General features: G+C 39.7%; 1 protein-coding gene across 4 annotated transcripts in view; it reads left to right on the forward strand.

The window, feature by feature from the left end:
* The first annotated feature begins 231 nt into the window (after nt 1–231).
* The window catches only part of RAP1B (RAP1B, member of RAS oncogene family), a 47623-nt gene continuing 26261 nt past the window's right edge, over nt 232–21593 (forward strand). Inside the window, exons 1-2 of one of the 4 annotated variants that reach the window (XM_067009710.1) lie at nt 282–464; nt 7431–7599. The gene's annotated coding sequence lies outside the window, so the exon portion shown is untranslated. Of the gene's footprint in view, nt 465–1941; nt 2103–7430; nt 7600–21593 lie in introns of those variants that run through there. The other 3 variants (XM_059080362.2, XM_067009709.1, XM_067009711.1) reach the window with 3 other exon arrangements.

The raw sequence follows: 21593 nt of genomic DNA on the forward strand, positions 1-21593 counted from the left end.
CTGAATTACAGTTTGCATGAAATGCACCTTTTGAATTCGTACGGTTTTTAAGCTCTTCGTACCGTTATAACCCGCTAGGATCTGGGAAGCCAAGGGGAGGCCGAAGAGGCAGTAAAAGGGAGAGAAAAACACCACGGAGGAAACGCCACGAAAGCCGCCTCGCACTCCCGGTTTGAGCTGCGGGGACGCGGAAGGCCCCGCCCCTAGGCTCCCCTCGCTCCGCCCCTAGGCTCCGCCCCTTCCCGGCCGCGCACCCGCGCGCCCCGCCCGCGGGCGGAAGCGAGAGCGAGGCTGAACGCTTGACGTCAAGGCGACACCGCCAAACCTCGCCCAGAGTCAGGCGTGTAAGCCAGCCGGAGCGGCGGCGGCGGCGGTAGCGGCAGGACCGCCGTGGCGCCGGTAGCAGCTACCCGGAGGGAGCGCGAGGCGACGCTGGCTGCGGGGACCCGGTGACAGCGCGAGAGGTTCGCAGAGTGCGTGCGTGGCCGCTGAGGGGAGCGGCGGCGGTGGCCGCGCGGGGCGGGGACCGGGCGCCGGCAGAGGGGAGCGGGTGGGGTGCGGCGCGGGCCGGGCGGGGCGCGCGCGCGGCGGTCAGGGGGCCGGGGCGGCGGCGGCGACGGCGGCCTCGGAGCGCGGCAGGTGGTGCGAGGGCCCGGACCCGGCCGGCGAGTGCTCTGCCTCCCAGGCCGGCGGGCGTGAGCCGCCGCGGGGGAACAGCGCGCTTTGCGGAAGGGGTCAAATGTCTGAAATATGGCGGAGGAAGTGAGAGCCCGAGGACCCCCCCCCACCCGCCTGCTCCCTCCTGCCCGCGGCCGCCGCAGCCTCTCCCGCTGCCCACGGTCCCCCGCCGGCTCCTCGTAAGACTCGTCCCCCCGCCCCGGAGCCCCCTCGCCGGCCGCCTCTGTTCTTCCCGGGTGTGAGTGGAAGTTAGAACGGAAACCAGAAAGTTATCCTTTGAGGAGACCCAGCTTCCCCCAGTCCCGAGCTGGGGCGAGGAGCGTTCGGGGGAAACCACTCCCCGGCGCCCTGCGAGTTCGAGCCTGACAGGGAAAAAGTTTGCCTGAAACGGGGCTGGTTTGCTCCATTTGTTGCGGGAAGTGGCAGGAGGAAGGCAGCGGAGGGAGCCCCACCTAGTCTGGCAGCGGCCACCGCGTAGAGAAAAACTGTTAAAGGGGCCTTTCCCTTCGTCAGCAAGAGGAAATCTCTTTCTCTTACAGAGGGAGAGAAAATCCAGGAAGTTTGTCTTTTCTTTTTCGCCATCTCGATGTGTGTAATCCTAACATTGACTGTCAGCGCCGTGAATCTTATTTAAAACTACTCCCAGTGAATCGGGCCATCCGAATATTTCTTGTGAAAAAAGAAAAAACCAAAAAACTGATGGCTTTTGGAGAAAAGATCATCCTTGCTGAGTTTAAGCAGATGATTTTCTTCCCCTTCTCATGATCCCCCACCCCCTTTTATTAGTTCAGAACAGCATTTTTGCCCTGCAGCTCTTGTGTGAACATAAGCAGTTCTGTGTTACAGTAACGGGAAATCACATTTTTAACGAGGTAGAAAGTTGACGCTAAATGAAGATTGTGATTTTAATATTTTAAAATTAATTCAGCCTGATTGGATTTTTGTTTTGCTAGTAGCATAGCATCTAATATATAAATATCTAAAATATAATTTATCATGCTTATAAAACTTAAAGCTTCCAACTCATAAATTCATTTTTTAACCCTCTTTTTTTGTAATTAGAATGCTATTTGGACTTGTTCAACAAAACCTTAGCTTAGCAAGCAGTAACATAAAAAGGGTAGACGGTCATTTAACTTAAAGCTGGTATCACTCCTAAAAGCTGACCCTTGAATTGTGTTTGAGTCATAATGGAGTCATGGGACTTTTTAAGGGCCGGAAAGGGCTATTTAGATCATCCAGTCCCACCCTCTGATTTTACAGAGGAGGAAACTGAGGCCTGGAAAAGATAACTAGGCAGTGGTCCTGCTGACTTCTAGGACCGTAACCTATCCATAATAGAGAACCTGGAGGAAAATATACGACATTTTTAATAGTGAATTACATTTTACAGAGGATAGTCATCCCATCATACCCTTAAAAAGGTGAGTACGTTAGTCTAACAGTGTAGAACCATTTGGGTAGTTTCATTACCACGTTTTAAGAGAGGAAGTTGATACTCAGAATGGTGAATTAACTTTAAGGACACAGAGCCCTGAATGATAGTCTTATTTGAGCCCATCCATGCTTTTGATCTCTGCACTACGGGAAAGTGGTTTCACTTGCGTTTTCTTTTTGTCATTCATAATAAATTGTGAAGCTCCCTTATCTGAAGAAGCCGGAAAGTAAGTCTTTGAAACACGTGTATACAGTTTGGTTTTAATGTGCCAAGTATGGGAATACAACTGAAGAACCCAATAATAGACTGGCTTAATTTTAAACTGTGGTATGGGTTCATGAAAATGATTGCTCTTTCTGCCCCCTCCCACCCTCCCCCACCCTATGAAAGTCATCTCTCTTCCTTTCTATGACAAGTGTCACTTCCTACCTCCTGTTATCATTATATGTGTTTTTTGTTATCCCACTAAATTATAAACTCCATGGACAGGATGTGTTCTTTGCACAGAGACAATACCAGTTTGTTAAATGTAAACACCATGAGGGTAGGGACTTGGTCCATTTTATTCTCTACTGTATCTTAGTTACTAGAACCTTTCCTGTGCACATAGTAAGTGTTTAGCACTTAGATTTAGGGATCTGTAATAAACATTTAAAGAGATGATATTTGAAGAGAACTTTGTATTCCTTCAAAAAGAAACATTTCCACATTGGTTTTGGAATCATTTTAACTTTACAAATTGATTTTTATTTTATCCTCAAGACAGTCCTTTACTGTGGAATTTCAGTATTTTCTCTTCGCTGTATAAAGGGAAAGTGAGCCCCCATGGTAAGGAGCCAGCATGTAAGGAGGGTCTAGCAAGGTGTAATAGGGAATTCATCATAAAAAACTTTGATCCATGTACAGTAGGATCTTACAGGTGTATCTTCCAATATAATTCAAGATTGGTAGAAGACCTATGCAGAGATTGATAACATAGTAACTAATTATACATGTTGTTTTAAATATAAAGTCTAAGATTTGAATGAGAAACTGTCTATGTTCAATTTTCTTTGACTTCTGTTGTAGGTATTTGATCAATATTTATTAAGGCAGTGAAATTAAATAGGGAAACTGGATCTCATACAAATAGGATTTGACTGATTTTGCAAAGGTGTCGTTTATTTTTCTTCCAAAAGTGTAAGTAGGGAGTTTTATTATTGAATATCAAGGTCTTACTGGTGTGCATGTGTTGTCATTTTCCCAAAGGCTTAAAATAATGTGTTTCTGTGTTATGTATTGGTGAAGAAGGGGTGGGTATTGATCTGTAGTGTTTAGATTTGACTGGCACCAGGAATAGTTTAGTATTTATGAACTGAATATTCAAAAGCTTTCTTTTCTATTATGGCAATAATGTCACATGTTCAGTCTACAGAAAATCTTGATGAAGATTGATCTTAAACTTTGTAAGACCATATAGGGTTGTGCCTAAATTTATGCCTTGATTTTTCTTCCCCCTCCTATCATTTTTGAGACCCTTAGAGTCAGAGATTAGGCTGAAGTTTTTACAGTTACCCTTTTCAAATTGGATTTCTTTTAGAAAAAGTTAAGAAACATATTCTGGCTGATGCAATGATTCATTGTTAACACTGGACAGATTTTTCAGCAAGCAGGAGGTCTGTACCGTGGCTTACCCTTGTGCTGAAAGCCTGATGTTTTTCAGTGTTAAGATATTTTGCAATAGTACTTAAAGGTACTAATTACCATTTGAGAACTTAAGTCTTTTCATTTATTAGTCCTTTGGAAGTGTTATGAACACAATGGAAGCATTAGGTGCAAGGAATAGGATGAATTTATCTATTTGCAGTAAAAACTGGCTTGCTGTATAATTCTCTTGTACTTTGTTTGAACCTAGTTGGTCACTGGATTCTAAGACCAACCCTTTAGTCATAGAATTTGTATTTTAGAGAAGAAAGGTTATCAGGAACTTTTGTGCTGCCTTTAAAAAATTAAAATCACTTCTTAAAATACACCACTAACAAAAAGAAATACCAGTTCTCCATACTTCCTAATGCTGGTGTGTTTATTCCCAGTGTTAGTCAAATTAAGGCTACAACAGCAACTGATTATTATTTCAGTAGCGATTTATGAAGAATTTTTTCCTTACATCAATAGTGGATCAAAATTTTTAAACAGTTTCCAAGGAACCTTAAAACTTATAAAAGAAAGAAATGACTATTTGGGGAATTCCCTGGTGGTCCAGTGGTTAGAACTCCACACTTTCACCGCAGAGGGCCCGGGGTTCAATCCATGGTCAGAGAACTAAGATCCCACAAGCCGTGCAGCGGCCAAAAAAAAAAAAAAAAATTACAACATAGATTGCAGAATTTCCATTTGGTCTTTTCTATACAGAACAATATTCTGGAGTATTACCACACTTAAAATTATATATGAGGTGCTCAAGTTCTAGAACTGTGTTCACTTTTAAATTAATAATCTTAGTCTAACTATACAGAATAATTATCTAGCGTCCTGATTTTGAATTTTATATTGGGCTGGTTCCTAACGCTTAACTCTTGTAGTTATGCTGTTTTGTAATTTTGTAGTTGTACGTGCGTGCTTATTTATTTCAATGAGACCTTTTAAATTTAAACTGGATTCTGATCCTATGAGATAACTTGCTAGGTAATCTTTTCCAGTGGTGGGGATAGAATGTTTTTTAACATTGTACAGGCAGACTAAAGATGTTAAAGGAAAAGAGCATCCATTAAAAGCAGTTATATGTAATTTTGAACACTTCCAATTATTGACTTCTTGGAATCATCACTTTTGCTACATCATGGAGCTTCTTGCTGAGTTTTTCAGTAGTTGCCTTGAATATTTATTTCAGTAAATATGTACTTTTAATAAGATAGTTTTCTCTCCTCTATTTAAAACTTAGCATTTTGTTAAGTAACTTTATTTTGAAAATATACAGTGAACTAATTGCCCCATTGGTGGATCACCTTTACCTGTTGCTTTCCTCTTCTTTGCCTTGTGGGAAGGGCACAAAGATGAAAGAAAATCTGTTTGTCCATTTAATAGCAGTTTTTGGCAAAAGCTTCTAGAAAGGAAATGGAAAATGTTATGCAAAATTCTAATTATCTGAGTTTTCTATAGTTTATCCTTCTTATTAGAATATATTTTTCAAGTCACTATTCTATAAAAAGCGGGGGAGTTTCTAAAAGTTCTTAGTTACTGGGAATGAAGACTATAAATATAAGCTCTTTTTGTTTAATTAATAGTTTGTAGGTGTTACAGTGGTGTGCGTATCGCATCCAGCTGTTACCTACGTGTTGTAAGATTCCGTGAGACTACATTATGCTAACATAGTTATAGCTGCTGCTTCTAAGATTTATAAGTTATCATTAAGCTCCTCAGTAACTATAGCAAAACTTGGGAATCCCTCAGGAATCTTGAATTCTGTACTGTACAGATAATAACAAGGGATAGTAATGAGGTATATAAACATGTGCATCTGTTATTCTGCTGCTCTTGAAATTGTTGAACTTGAGATTTTGCACTAAAGTGTTTTGAATACAGAAAAGTATAATGAAGAAAATTAGTATTGCTTGCAATCATACCAATGCAATGAGTTTTTGGGCAAAGTTTGTAAGCTTTCCAAACCTCTTTGCTTCCTCAGTGGGAAAGATGACATATAAAGCTTCGGTTCACCTGCAGCATCGCTAGTGCCAATTGAAGTTGATTAGATTGCTTAATTTTTAAGATTCTTATTAAAATATGAATGAGAAGTAAGGAAGAATAATTGTGATTGTGAACAAATAAATTGTGTAGCTCAGTGGTTTTTAAAGTATGGTCCAAGGAATCCTGGGGATTACCTAGACATTTTGAGGGAGTCTACAAGTACAGGACTATTTACAATAATACTGAGATGTCCTTTGCCTTTTCACTGTGTTGACATCTGTACCAATGTACAAAACCAAAGGTGGGTAAAACTTTTGACATCTGAGAACAAATCAGGTGAGAGTACCTCCCTGTATTAGCAGTCATGGTACATATCCTTCAGTGCCATGCACTCACAGTTTAAAAAAAAAAAGTCTAAATGCACTTGATGAAGAAGTAAAAAAAAAAATTATCAGATCTCAACTTTGTACATATCATTTTAATGTACTGTGACAAAATAGGAAGTATGCTTAAAACGCTTTTTCTGCTGTCATACTGAAATATGGTTGCCCCTAGGGAAAGCATTTGTGTGATTTTTTAGTTGCAAGCTGAATTAGTCACTTTTTTCATGAATACCATTTTTATTTGAAGGAATGCTTGACAAACTGAAGAAGTTTTTCAGACTTGCGTATTAGACTGACATTTTCTCAAAAAGTGAACCTGGATCTTTAAAAGGAAAATATGACAGTATTTACGGGCAGTGATAAAGTTCTGGTTTTCAAGTGAAAATTAGAATTTTGGAAGATTTTTCCGATGATATTGGTGATGTTAATGGACATGGTTTTTAAAATAATGTATAATGAAATATGTCTATTTGAAGATCCACATGACTCTGTAAGCCAATATTTTCCAAGTCACCAGTGCATGATATTATAAGATCATGCAAGGATAAGAAACAAAGTTCTAGCTAGACCAGTGGGTCATTTTTTAAAAATAATTAATTTATTTTTGGCTGTGTTGGGTCTCCGTTGCTGCGCACAGGCTTTCTTTAGTTGCGGCGAGTGGGGGTACTCTTCATTGCGGTGCGTGAGCTTCCCATTGTGGTGGCTTCTCTCGCTGCAGAGCAGAGGCTCTAGGCACGCGGGCTTCAGTACTTGTGGCACATGGGCTCAGTAGTTGTGGCTCACAGGCTCTAGAGCGCAGGCTCAGTAGTTGTGGTGCATGGGCTTAGTTGCTCTGCAGCGTGTGGGATCTTCCCGGACCAGGACTCGAACTTATGTCCCTTGCACTGGCAGGTGGATTCTTAACCACTTCACCACCAGGGAAGCCCCTAAGACCAATGGGTCTTAATGTTATAGAGAATGTAAAGTTTATTGATAAAGTGTTACCCATTCCAATATATTTCAGATGAATGAGTTTTGGTATTGTATCAAAGGAGAATATCCACATTTATCTGAAAGGCCATTCAAATATTCCCAAATGTCTGTCTGGTTATTATTTACTTTTTTGTGTATTACTCATTTTTCCATGCTTTGCAATATATTGAACATATTTTTGTTGGAGGAGTAGAGAAGAATAGGAACCATAGATAAATGTGAGGCAGTGTTTTCATGTGCTTTATCTTGGAATCTCTAATTAATATATAATTATTTTAAGTTTAATTTCTTTGCAGTTTTCTCCATTGAGCAGTCCATTCAACATGCCGCGCTGCGCGGCTTGTGGGATCTTAGTTCCCCAACCAGGGATTGAACCCAGGCCCTGGCAGTGAAAGCACCAAGTTCTAACCACTGGACTGCCAGGGAATTCCCCCCATTCAACTTTGGATTGCAGTAGGAGATTAGGTAATTGTTATTTTTTAAGTCAATTTTTGGTTTTAATACTTGTTTTGTACATCTGATTACTCAACCATGGATAGGTTCATATATGTTCAAGTTTTGACATAACCCCGAACAGATTTTTTAAAGTTGACTTTCCCTGTTTTAGGATATGTAGTAGCTTTCATGTAGTAAAGCTATGTACTTTTTCCCACTTCTAGTTTAACAATGTGTCCTTGACCTGAGAATTTGATGTGTTGTCTAGATACTTTTCCAAAGCAAATGAGAATGTTTTTACCTTCTGGGAGAAAGTTGTTTCATGTTTATTTAAGAATAATTGTAGCAATCATTGTTAAACAACTATTTTCATAAAAGTCATTTCTTAGGACCATTCCAAATTTTAAAGGATTTTTAGGACAGCCTGCATTTGGTTCAAGTAACAAGTTTCAGGTTATGAAAGAAGTAAGATACATAAGTTGTAGTTTGTACTGCACCCAGTTTCTTGGAAATTTAGTGCCAGTTATTTCTGTAGAAATAATAAAATGGGTGTGAATAAAGAGAGTATTGAGTCTCAACACCACTGTTTGAAAGAACAGGGTTGGTGTCAGAGAAAGAGAAAGATTCAGAGTGGTTTAGAGAAGAAATAAGTGTAAAAAACTAGCTTCAGGATAGCTTCAGGGAGTAAGCACTATAGAATTCCTGCCCCCATGAGCTAATCCCACAGTAGGGGGCGTTCATTTAATAGGAAGCTTTAGTTCTCCCTATATTAAATAATTAACTGGTCAGCTGTTCTGAATTAGGGAACATACTGAGATCATATTTTATGTCCCGGACATCCAAATTAGTCACAAAGTTGCCACTCACTATTGCTTATATAGTTTAAGTTGCTAGCTGAAAAATGTTTGAAATTCCCTGTATTTTAGGTTTTTTATACTTAAGCTTTTTTTCCTCCAACAGCCCTGTCACCTTACTTGATCTTTGTTGAACAAAGAGAATACAGGATTTGCAAGCTTTTAAGGACAGAAGAGCATTTATAAAAGTTTTCTATTGTTTACATGAAAGTGATGATGGTGATAATAGTCAATGAAGAGGTGGAAGGGCAGGAAGTAGAACTGAAAAGAGTGAAGATGGTGATTAAGAGGTTCTCTTTCTAATGAGCAGGGCTGCTGTTACTGCTATTCACTTTAGAGTTCTGGTTGAGCAAAAATCATAGACTCCACTTTGAAAAGCACTTACGGTGCTTTAGTGATTGATAACGTCTTGTCCACTAGTGGGTCCTATGTAGAGGATAAATTGATATTATCTATCAGTTAGAGATTATGGTATTAGAGTAGAAGTTTCATAATTATGCAGTGTGAGTTGAGAGTACTTTTGCTGTTTTTACTCCCAACAGGCCCTTATGCACTTTTCTCTGAACCTTCAGGTGCTCGGATTGGACACTTACTTATTTCACTTTTTCTCATAACTTTTAACTGATTCCATTGAGCATGAGGGCTAAATCTGAGAAATGATGTGCTAGTTTTGCTTTTTTTTGGCTTTTTTTTTTTTTTTTTTAGAATATGCTTTATTTATTTTTTGATGTGGATCACTTTTAAAGTCTTTATTGAATTTGTTACAATATTGCTTCTGTTTTGGTTTTTTGGCCCCAAGGCATGTGGGATCTTAGCTCCCCCGCCAGGGATTGAACCCGCACCCCCTCCATTGGAAGGCAAAGTCTTAATCACTGGACCGCCAGGGGAGTCCCGATGTGCTAGTTTTGAGTAGTTTGATTCTACCCTATTTAAGTAGCATGGTTTAGTAGTGGTTACTTTGACCTGGGTGATCTAGGCTTCAGGTCCCTCTGGCACTGGCCATGAAGCCTAGAACAAGTTAACTCCTGTCTTAGAACTTACCTTTATGTAGACAAAGTTTGATTAACGGTTGTTAAGGTATTTTTGAGCTCTAAAATCCTGTGTTGCTGTGATATCACCCTTGTTTAAAGCCGCAGTCATCTCTTGCCTAGACTTCTACAGGAACTTCCTAACTTGTTGCCATTCCTCAGTCTTCACCCAGAAGACAAAGTCATCTTTTAAAAATGTAAACCAGATCATGTAATACCCTCCAGTCCCAATTTCCTACCCCAGTGGCTTAAAATAAAAACCAGGTCCAGTTCTTGCTTACTTCACAACTTTACCTCCTTTCCATTGCCCGCTAAGCTGCAGCCATACTGGACTTCTTTCTGATCTTGACCCCACCAGCCCTTTACCACCTTTTGAGTTTTTGGTGCTTACAACTGCTTTCTGTCATGCTGTTCCTTTAGCTGTGTGCAGTTCTGCCTTAGTCTGAACCTTACATCTCAGTTCAGATGTCTCATCTGCAGAGAAGTTTTTCCTGATCACCTTATATAAAGGAATATTCCCTCTTTATTACCTTCACAGTTCTTACCAAATAATTATATTTATTTATTCATCTATCCTCTCTTCCCCTCTAAAATGTTTGTTTCAAGAGGGAAGGAACACCATGTCACTTTTCCAACACAGTCTCAAATGGTAATTGGCACACATAGTAAGTGCTCAAATTTGTTTTATTTTAATTGAAAGAATACATGAAGATTTCAGCTGTTTGTCCTTATCAATTCCCATCATAGGCTACTTACACTATTTTTTTTTTTTTTTTTTTTTTTTTTTTTTGCGGTATGCAGGCCTCTCACTGGTGTGGCCTCTCCTGTTGCAGAGCACAGGCTCCAGACGCAGAGGCTCAGCGGCCATGACTCACACGCCCAGCTGCTCCATGGCATGTGGGATCTTCCCGGACCGGGGCACGAACCCATATCCCCTGCATCAGCAGGCGGACTGTCAAGCACTGCGCCCCCAGGGAAGCCCTACACTAGTTTTTTTAAGTGTTACATTTATTTCCAACTATAGTCCCTTGTTACTTAGGGCATGTCTCTTGAGGAGTTGTTAATCTGACTGCCTATAATTGGAGCTGGTTGATCTCAGTTACTGTATGTTATGATTAAATTGAGTAGTTATGCACAAAAGGTTCTTAGCAAAGACATGAAAATTTAATCATCATGAAATGTAAATAGTTCAAAATAATAATAATACCCAAATGAGTGATATAGTTGAGTGCTTATAGAATCAAAGGAAGAAGTGAAAACCTTTAAGGCTTTCGTAGTCCAAGAAGACATTAAAAATGAGGTGGGATCTATCTGTACATGATATTAAAAGGGTACGTAAGTTTTAGACTGACTAACAGTGAATCAGGGTAGACAACAATTTAGAAATTGAAAAGCGCAGAGTGTGTTTAATGGAGTATTTAGATGTTTGTGAAATGGATTACAGGTCCGTAATACCTTACCTATAACCCTTGGTGCCAGGTATTTTGGAATTCAGAACTTTTTGGAAAGATTTATTTTGCATTTTAGTAAGAGTAATCAAGCACTTAATATTTCTGAAGTGAAATATGAATAGTTACACTTAATGGGATAAATAAAAACTATAAATAGCCACACATCAGTGCTTGGGTGAAGTTTTGCTGTGTAAAAAATTTATGTTAGGGGCTTCCCTGGTGGCACAGTGGTTGGGAGTCTGCCTGCAGATGCAGGGGACATGGGTTCGTGCCCTGGTCCGGGAAGATCCCACATGCTGCGGAGCGGCTGGGCCCGTGAGCCATGGCCGCTGAGCCTGAGCGTCCGGAGCCTGTGCTCCACAACGGGAGAGGCCACAACAGTGAGATGCCCGTGTAGCGCAAAAAAAAAAAAAAAAAATTATGTTAGGTCAGGTTTTGCCGCTAAATTAAACTTGCAGATTTCAGAGATTTTCTGATTTCAGAATTTCTGTGAGAAATGGGTCTGAAATAGTTGTAAAGGCTTTACTCTTTATTACTTTGTGTCTTTGGGGAGGACATCAGGGTCTGAAAATGTTAGTTTGAGGCAATTAGCTTAGAAACAGTTTCTGCCAAGGAATTCTTTTTGACACAGACTCAGGGTGGAAGGCACTACTGAGGGCGATGAGTCTTTACAGGTATGGGAGAACCACCTAATTCCTTAGAGTCCAGTTAAATGTTTGGAAGTAGTGGAGACTCATCAGTGTATATAGGTGCCTGGAAAATAGTAAATGTTTTAAAAAAGTGTAATGCTTGAGAGCTCATATTGTAGATGCAATTTCTTCTTTATCGGTTTTTGAAGTCTTAAACCCTGCAGTTTGTCTCCCAATTGATAGATTTGTAAGAATTATGTAATACATTTAATTGTGAGGTAAGAGCACAAGAGAAGGTTAGAATAGGAATATTGTAGGACTAATGTAATCTGTTTTAACATCCTTGATGGAATCACTTGGTATTGACAAGGAAAGAAGTTAATATCTGAAGATGCTACTTTGAAACTCAGGATTGATTATAAGAAGTGCCTGCTCACTTTCTGTGTTTTCCCCACTGCTCTCCTTGCAACCTAATTAACACCCAGATTCAGTCCTCATTGTCTTTATCCATTCATTTGGTGTATATTCATGTCCAAGAATGAAGACGTGTGTGTGCTATTTTTGTATATTGACTAGTATCTTACAGAATTGCCAAGATAGGCATGTTTCAAAGCTACTTTATGAAAAATAAAAGTGCTTACTGACCTAATAATTATGCAAGTTAGTGGAATAATGTATGGAAAAGCCAAATGTAAGCATTATTTATGGCTTACAAAGTATGGCAGTGCCTTTTATTTTTCTAAGTGGTCTTTATTATACTGGGTACTAAGTGCCTCTTTGAATAAACTGAAGAGGCTAGATATAAAAGGAAGTACTGTTACATTAGTCTAAAACAACTTTATAAGACAACTAGCTGCACAAGCCAGTGTGGGCATTAGCTAGCATAAACTGCTGCTTAGATTAAGATGTTAAAATTATTAGAGAAAACTATGGGAAGTACCTGTGCTTCCACTGTTTTTTGTTAGTTGGTTAATTTTTCTCCTCTGAACTTGTGGCACATTTACTAGGGGATTTTTCCATTAGAAATGTCCTGGTCTTGAAATTTCATTTAGAATGTAATGCAGATCATAAACCCACAATCTGAAATTATGGCATTCTTATTATGGTTTCACATGCATTTGGGGGCAGTCATATTAAGCTTTGTCTTAATCTTAGGAAGGTAACAGTAAAATGAAATTTAAAAAAATTTTGTAGTCATTTGTTCCTTCTCTCATGAAAGACTAATTCTGTTTATTTCTGAATTCAACCTTGTGTTGAAATAGACTGTAAAATTGTTTAAAAAATATTCCCCCGGGGCTTCCCTGGTGGCAGTGGTTGAGAATCTGCCTGCCAATGTAGGGGACACGGGTTCGAGCCCTGGTCTGGGAAGATCCCACATGCTGCGGAGCAACTAGACCCGTGAGCCACAACTACTGAGCCTGCGCATCTGGAGCCTGTGCTCTACAACAAGAGAGGCCGCAACAGTGAGCGGCCCATGCACCGCGAAGAAGAGTGGCCCCCACTTGCCACAGCTAGAGAAAGCCCTCGCACAGAAACGAAGACCCAACACAGCGAAAAATAATAAATAAATTAATTAATTAATTAATTTTTTAAAAAAACGTTCCCCCATCCTTGTGGAGGGTGGTGTATTATGAAATCTAAGTATCTATATTAAAAGAAATATTTGTGGCATTCTTCCAGTCATAAAAGTGGGTGTGGTTTGTTCTGGAGTCCTCACCCTTAACTTGAATTCTGGTCTGTCTGCTGCTAGTAAAGAGCCTCACTTCTGATTTCTTAAAATGCATGAAAGCACATATTTTCCCTAACTAATGGGGATATCTCTGTGGTTGATGTAATCATCTCATTCTGCAACCTATTCAGCAAACATTATTGAGCACCTTCGGTGTAAGTGTTAAATTCTGGAATCACAAATTCAGGAGACTTAGAGAAAGTGTGGCTTCACTAGGAACATAATAAAACATCTGGTTAACCTTCTTATTCCTTTGCAGAGGTGTTGTCTCTTTTTTTTCTGTGACATGTGAGAGCCAAGATGTTAAGAGTGGATTACTTAAATGACTGAGGATTATTTAAAATACTGATTTCTGGAGACCCGAGGAACACAGAGCCCTTCCTTTTCTGTACTAAATTAGGGGACACTTACTTGGAATCAAAGAAGACTAATGATGTGGGCTCTGATAGACCCTGATCTTTCTTTGCTAGGATATAGGTCTTAGGCTCTTAAGGAGGAAGGGAGGTGTTAAGAGTCTTCCAGAGGTGCTTTTTAAAACTTACACACACACACACTCCCTATGATAATCAGAGAAACCACTGCTTTAATGTCACTTAATTTCTCCCAGGCTTCTGGGTCTTCAGATTTAAACTTGATCTGACCTTGAGACATCCCCTCCCACCATTCCCATCAGTGACTGTTTTGCCACCTCCTCAAATACCCTATGCATGGCTCCTTAACTTCTTATCATGCCAGGGTGTGAGGCCCACATGGGCTAGGCTACATCTAACAGAAACATAATATCTGATGAAAAATGTCTTATTATATGGATATACAGATGTGTGTGTTTACATTTATCTTTAGAGAGACTGATCAGTGTCTGGACAGCTACAGACCTAAATGAGTCTTGGTGTATAACCTCGCTTTATAGAAAATGAAAATGGTAGGTTTTTCAGCCTCCCTTGGTAGCTAGGGTGCAAGTACTTGACATAGGACCAAGACACAAAGGATTTTTCTAAAACAAATCTGAAAGGAAACTTTGCAGAGCCCTAGTGGCATGAATGCTTTAATGTTAAGCTGTTTATTATGTTAACTACTTCTCAAATCAAAGTGAGCAGATTTAATAGATCAGATTTAGCTCCAAATGTAAAAATGTGCTTTACCCAAGATGCCCTTTTCAGTTTTATCTGTAAAACTTGTTGGAGTTTTGGGATATGTTGGGGGTCTTACATTAGGTTCCCCTAATAAAACTGTTTTATCATCCTCACAAATGACCTTGACAGCTGAATCTGTTGACTAAGTGTATAAGGCGCCTGTTGAATGTTGTAAAATAGAGCAACATCAACTATGCCAGAACCAAAATTTTTTTTTTCAAAGTTGTTTTTGATAGACAGTCTTAAGCATTCAGGTGGACCATCCTCAGTGATTCCTTTCAAGGTTTTTGTTGTTGTTGTTGAGGTTTTTGCATATTATTTTGCAGCTAACTAATTCATCTTTGTAAAACTATCAGACAACATGCTAGCTATGTGAAATATTCTACAGCAGAAATTTTCAAATGTTTTTTAGTTACAGTCCTGTTTCTCCTTTCCCTAAACCAGAGTAGACATTGATAATTGAGAACTGTACTCTTTCCCTTTAAGTCCAGAATCGTTATTAACACTGCACTCCAGGTAGCCATTAATATTTTGAGTTGCTGTTTGAGCTAAAACCCATTTGCCACCAGTGAATTAATGGACAGGATCTATCCTTATGTCTTCCAGGGCATATCAGCAAACTTTCTGTAAAGGGCCGGTTAATAAATATCTCAGGCTTTGTGGACCACGTATTCTCTGTCACAACCACTCAACTCTGCTGTGTTAGTAGAAGTAACCATAGACAGTATGCAGTTGTATGGCTGTGTTCCAACAAAACATTATTTACAAAAAAGAGACATGGTGAAGTTTAGTCTGTGGGCTGAAATTAGCCAACCCCTGCTCTAGGGCAAGAAACTGGTTTTGATTCATTCAACAAATAATTGTCTTCTGTATTCCAGGCACTGTGTTAAGTGTTGGTTATGCAGCAGTTAACATTGTACATAGATCTCTGGCCATGAAATATTTAAGCCTTAACTGATTATTTTTTATGCTTTAGGCATATCCAAAGCGTCTTTTTGAGGAAAAATATGGCCTGGCCCATACATCTGCCTCATTTGTCAGTACAAGTGAGGTCTTAGGCAAATACCCTAAGTGGCATGTTCTGTGGTAGTGGTGTTAACTAAAAGTAATCTCAGTATGCTTTAGATACCAGATGCTGTGGTATCAAAGTTAACATTCTGTTATTAAGAGTGGGGGGCGCTTAAGATGTGTGGATCTAGTATCCGTACTTTAGTGTTCTTAACAGCGCTGTGGGATAAAACTGAAATTACCAGTTGTCTTAACTATCTTCTGCCAGTCTCTTGCACCTTCTTTCCTCTGTGCAGCATATTGTTTCTGACCTCTTAATTTTGTTTATTTTGTTATCGGTTTTTCTTGCAAATCAATCCATGCATTTTAAAAGGCCACATATTAATCATATTTAATAAAATGCGTAACTTTTCTAGATGTATTGTCCAGATTTCTGTTAGAACTCCTTTTATTTAAAAAGTAGCTTTAGGGCTTCCCTGGTGGCGCAGTGGTTGAGAGTCTGCCTGCCGATGCAGGGGACATGGGTTCGTGCCCCGGTCCAGGAAGATCCCACATGCCGCGGAGTGGCTGGGCCCGTGAGCCATGGCCGCTGAGCCTGCGCGTCCAGAACCTGTGCTCCGCAACGAGAGAGGCCACAGCAGTGAGAGGCCCGCGTACCACCAAAAACAATAAATAAATAAATAAAAAGTAGCTTTCGTTTTTCTCAATATTGGTATGTTTTTCTTCAAAATATCCAGTACTGTTGATTACAAAATGAGTCATATCTCTTGACTAATACTCAGAGATCTTCATTATCTTAACTGTAGACTCTCTTGCTATTTTTTTTCCTGTTCCTTTGTACCTTGAGGTCCACTTAGACCGTGCTTTCTATTGTAGTCTAATCATATTCCTACATTTTGCTGCCTTCTGTGCCTTTGCTCTCACTTCTCTTTTCCCTGGTATGTTTTCTTTCATGCTGTCACTTTTAGTCATTTGCCATCTTCATAAATCTGTTCCTGACCTTTTTCTGAATTTCCGTAGTATTTTTGTTTTTCTCATATTTTCCATGATTTTTGTCTCACCTTTCTTACAAAATTGTAAGCCTCTTGAGAACAAGTATGTTTTGTTCATCTTTGTAACCCTTGTGATCACTTGCACTTAATGCATATTCAGATACTAATTCTATGAAAGCTATACTTTTCTAAGTAAGCAAGGGACAGTGTTCTTTCATGACAGATTCCTTGGATTTTTATCCAAATGAGAAAAGTCATGTCAAAATACACTGTAAATTGTAAAGGCTATACAAATATTGTTTGTTACCATACACACTCAAACTTCTCTCTTATACTAAGTGATGTACACAGTTTGGTTTTTAATGTCCATGTTTTATTTCAGAGAAGAGTATGGTCACATTGTGAAAAAAATAAGCTTGTACATTTGCAAGATTTTTTTTTAAATTGATTGCTGGGAAGATGTTTGTATTTATTTATTTATTTGGTTGTGCTGGGTCTTAGTTGTGGCAGGCAGGCTCCTTAGTTGAGGCTCGGCGGCTCCTTAGTTGTGGCAGGCGGGTTCCGTAGGTGTGGCATGCGAACTCTTAGTTGCGGCATGCATGTGGGATCTAGTTCCCTGGCCAGGGATTGAACCCTGGGCCCCCCCGCACTGGGAGCGTGGAGTCTTAACGGCTGCATCACCGGGGAAGTCCCTGCAAGATGTTTTCTAAGCCTTCACAGTTCCACGTCTTTAAAATTATGAAACATGAGAGGAAGCAAATTCCTATCCATATGTATTTCACAAAAGGCGACCAGCCACCTTGTTTTTCTCAGGACTGAGGATTTCTTGGGACGTAAGACTGAGTGCTAAAATCAGGGCTGTTGGTCACCCTGATTTCACTTTGATGTGGCTATCTTTTTTGCTTATCACTGTGTTAGCACAGTTTAATAAATGCCTGGTAACTAGACAGTTGGCTTAGTGGGAGAGGGGTGTTGGGACACTTGGGCTTTTATTTCTTAAGTTTCTGAATATTATTTATTTTGGATAGACGTTCTTTAATATTCAAATGAAAATACAAAAGTGCATTTGATTAATTATTTAGGAATATATTTGTGTATGACATCATGGTGTCCTTATCAGAAGGTGGTGCTTTACTACATTTCTTAATTAAAAATTGTATCATCTGTCAGATGATTAATGCTTTATTTAAATGTACTTTATTAGATATAGCAAAGTCCTAGGCAGCTTGAAATTTTCCTCTTAAAGCGGTTTAAGCTTTGATCACAGATTAACAGAGACGGTGTCTGTAAGGAAACATCTAGGGTAGTGTGTGCCTAGTCATTCCTGTGCTGCAGTTAGCTTTTGTATGTGTTCATGTTATGTAAATCAGAGAACACCATGGCTGAGATCTCTCTAATAGCAGGTATATAACTTAAAGTGGCTACTAAAAATCCTTACAAATTTTGCCAGCAGTTGAGCCATTGTGGGACATAAACTATTCTGAGACATGCACTGTGCCTAGTAGTATTGATGGAAAGGAGCCATTAAAAATATTGATACTTGGGCTTCCCTGGTGGCGCAGTGGTTGAGAATCCGCCTGCCGATGCAGGAGACACGGGTTCGTGCCCTGGTCCGGGAAGATCCCACATGCCGCGGAGCAACTAAGCCCGTGAGCCATGGCCGCTAGGCCTGTGCGTCCGGAGCCTGTGCCCCGCAACGGGAGAGGCCACAACAGTGAGAGGCCCGCATACCGCAAAAAAAAAAAAAAAAAAAAAAAAATATTGATACTTATACCAAAAACATGTCCTTAATTTGATTAATCTATTGGCTAAAATAGGCTCTTCTGGGATGGTGTGCTTGGTTGTTATCCTTTCATTATTTTTCTTGTTTTAAGAATGTGAATAGAGTACTTTTGTTATTTTAGCTTTTTATGGTTCTTTTTGCCACCTTGTGAGACTTGCCAGCTTATATCGTGGGCCACATTGTTGTAGAAAAATTACTTGAGCCTTTAAAGCAAGTGTATCCCACATTATATTCCTGTATAGAAGTGTAAAGTTCAGATTTGGGTGATGAAAAGTCTTGAGAAGACAAGAAAATGGGAACATTTAGATTAAAATCGAAGAAAAGGAGGAAATCTTCATTTCTTTGCTTGTAGTAGTTTTTGTTGATTTTTAATAGATATGTTTTATTTTTAGACTAGACCTTAAAAGAATGTTGAGTAAACACTGGCAATGGTGTCACCATAGCCATAGTATCTGTTTATTCCTAGAGAAATCAGAAATAGGATGTAAGGTGCTTACTACTACCCTGTTTACAGAAGGCTTAAGATAAAAAGGACCAAGGACCAAGTCCAAAGACACAGTCTAGGCAAGTGATTTTTTTTTTTTTTTTTTTTTTTTGCGGTATGCGGGCCTCTCACTGTTGCGGCCTCTCCCGTTGCGGAGCACAGGCTCCGGACGCACAGGCTCAGCGGCCATGGCTCACGGGCTCAGCCGCTCCACGGCATGTGGGATCTTCCCGGACCAGGGCACGAACCCGTGTCTCCTGCATCGGCAGGCGGACTCTCAACCACTGCGCCACCAGGGAAGCCCTAGGCGAGTGATTTTTATATGTTATGGTTTATTGTACATACAATACAAGCTTGTCACTGAGTATTTTACACTCAGAAGCTCATTAAGCCTAGAAAGATTTTTGGTTTTGTATAGTGCTAATTTTTTCATTCATATTTCTTTTTCTCATAAACTGGCAAAAGACTACATCAAAGTTCATTTGATAAAGGCTTACAACTAAAATTATAAAACCTTAAATTGAGATTTGTAATCCTCTAAATAAATTGTGTATTTCAAATTAATACACCAGAAATATTGAGTGAAACAAATTACACATGGTACATTTATAATCTTCCTAAACAAATCGGTGTCCGTTCTATACCTGAAGCCTTTTGAACACAGGCATTGAGCATCTTCTTTCTTAAAGCATTGCTTTAAGAATAAAAGGTGCCACTGCCGTGTCCATACTATTCTCAGTTTTTCCTCCACTGTCTTTGAGACCTATTCCAAAAGATAAAAGATACCTACTAAACCAAGTGTGTTCCTCTTAGGCTCCCTATCTGGTTTAATGGTGTCACTATCCATCTGTTTGATCATGTTGCATCTCTTCTTCCTTTTCCTCACCTAGTGTTGTCTGTCCCCATGTTCTCTTGATTCTGACTTAGAAATTTCTCAAATATCCTTTCTCTTTATTCCTTCTGCCACTACCCTGACTTAGGTCACCACCTCTTACCTGCAGTAAACTCCTACTGAATTCCCAGAGTTCAGGAAACTAATACTGTGCTTCTGTATTCTTTCTAAAACACAGATATGTTCATATCATTTCCCAACTTGCAAACTTTGTTTCTCAGTTTCCTATAGAATGCAGGTCAAGGCTCCCCTTCCTCTTGTACCTAACCCCCTTCCCCATGCACTCATGATGTAATGAATTCTCTCATGCTAGTCCTTTTTCCCGGAATGCCCTTATCTCTCAGTGAACCTCCCTATTCCCTTAAAATATCTACTCGTCTGGCTTAAATATCCACTTAGAGAAACCTTGCCTGATATTTCCTTACAGGCAGACAGTTCTCTTCTCTGCACTCATAGCATTTTGTTCTGTAAAATTGACCTGACTGCAAGCTAACACAGTACAAACACTGTAAACATTTTAAGGTTCCATACTTACAAATCATCTCCTGGGATGTAAAAGCCACCGAAATATAGCTGTCATATTTGTTTTTTCTCAAATTTCTGGAATGCCCTACCTCTTTGTCTTCACAGTTAAAACTAACATCTCTGATCTGTTCATGGACATTCAGGTGTATAATAAATTAACGTTTTCCCTTCATATTTGCATCCTGTATCCCCCTTTTTTTCCACATGAGAAATGAGAGCTCTTATGAGGTAATGGAGTGGAGAGAATGGAATTGATTTCAGAGACATCAGGGTAGAATGGATCAGACTTGGTAATGGGGTGGAGAAGAGAGACAAATGACAACTCCTCAGGGTATACAATTTTCTGTAGTATACTGTAGTATGCTTTTGAAGTCTTTTAGATGCTTCAAGTTTTAAGCACTGTAGACAGCTAGATAGGATAAAAAAATTTCCAAGTACCATTTACTGACTGCTTATTATGTTTTACTCATTGTGTTAAGCATTTTGCATGGAATAATTTATTTTATTTGAAATTTTTTTAATTTTAAGAAGTACTGTTTTTTCCCATTTTCAGATGAGGAAACGAGGCACAGAGAGGTTAAAATAACATGACCAAGGTCGCTTAGCTAATATGTGTTAGAACCGGCATTCTAATCCAGGAAATGAGATCTAAGGTCTATGCTCTTTTTTTAAAAAAAGTTTATTTATTTATTTTTGGCTGCGTTGGGTCTTTGTTGCTGCGTGCTGGCTTTCTCTAGTTGCAGCGAGTGGGTGCTACTCTTTGTTGCACTGCGCAGGCTTCTCGTTGTGGTGGCTTCTTGTTGCGGAGCATGGGCTCTAGGCGCGCGGGCTTCAGTAGTTGTGGCATGTGGGCTCAGTAGTTGTGGCAGACGGGCTTAGTTGCTCCGCGGCATGTGGGATCTTCCCAGACCAGGGCTCGAACCCGTGTCCCCTGCGTTGACAGGCGGACTCTTAACCACTGCGCCACCTGGGAAGCCCTGTGCTCTTAACTGTTATTACATTTTCCTATTTTACCATTTGTTTGCTTGTTTGTTTGTTTTTTCAATTTAAAATACAGTTAACTAAGGCCTCCATGTTACTGAGTATGTGTGTGTGTGTATCAGATTCTAAGATACATAGCAAATAATAAAGTTAATGTCCATACTTGGGTTACCTAAATTCAGTTCGGAAGACACAGCAGATTTTGAATTATTATGTATGCCTATAGAATTTACAGCCAGATCTGACAAGAGGAAAAAAACTGACAGGTTAATTTTTAAGATATGTCCAAGGAGCTGGGGAGCAGGGGAGAGCAATCTGTCAGATCCCTCCAAATCCAACCTGTTTGGAGGGATCTGATAGAAACTAATACGGGATCTTGAGCCCCCATGATTTCTTCTTGCCTGATTTTGAAACATTTTTGGGATCTCCGTTTTTCTGTCACTTAACTACCTTGCTCATGTATTGTTGACTGAGAAATCTATTAAGATTTCTTTATATGGTTTTTCTGCAGTTGTCAGATTACTGATAAATTTTT

The sequence above is a fragment of the Kogia breviceps genome, chromosome 12 (assembly GCF_026419965.1).
Source record: "Kogia breviceps isolate mKogBre1 chromosome 12, mKogBre1 haplotype 1, whole genome shotgun sequence".
Taxonomy (NCBI): Eukaryota; Metazoa; Chordata; class Mammalia; order Artiodactyla; family Physeteridae; genus Kogia; species Kogia breviceps.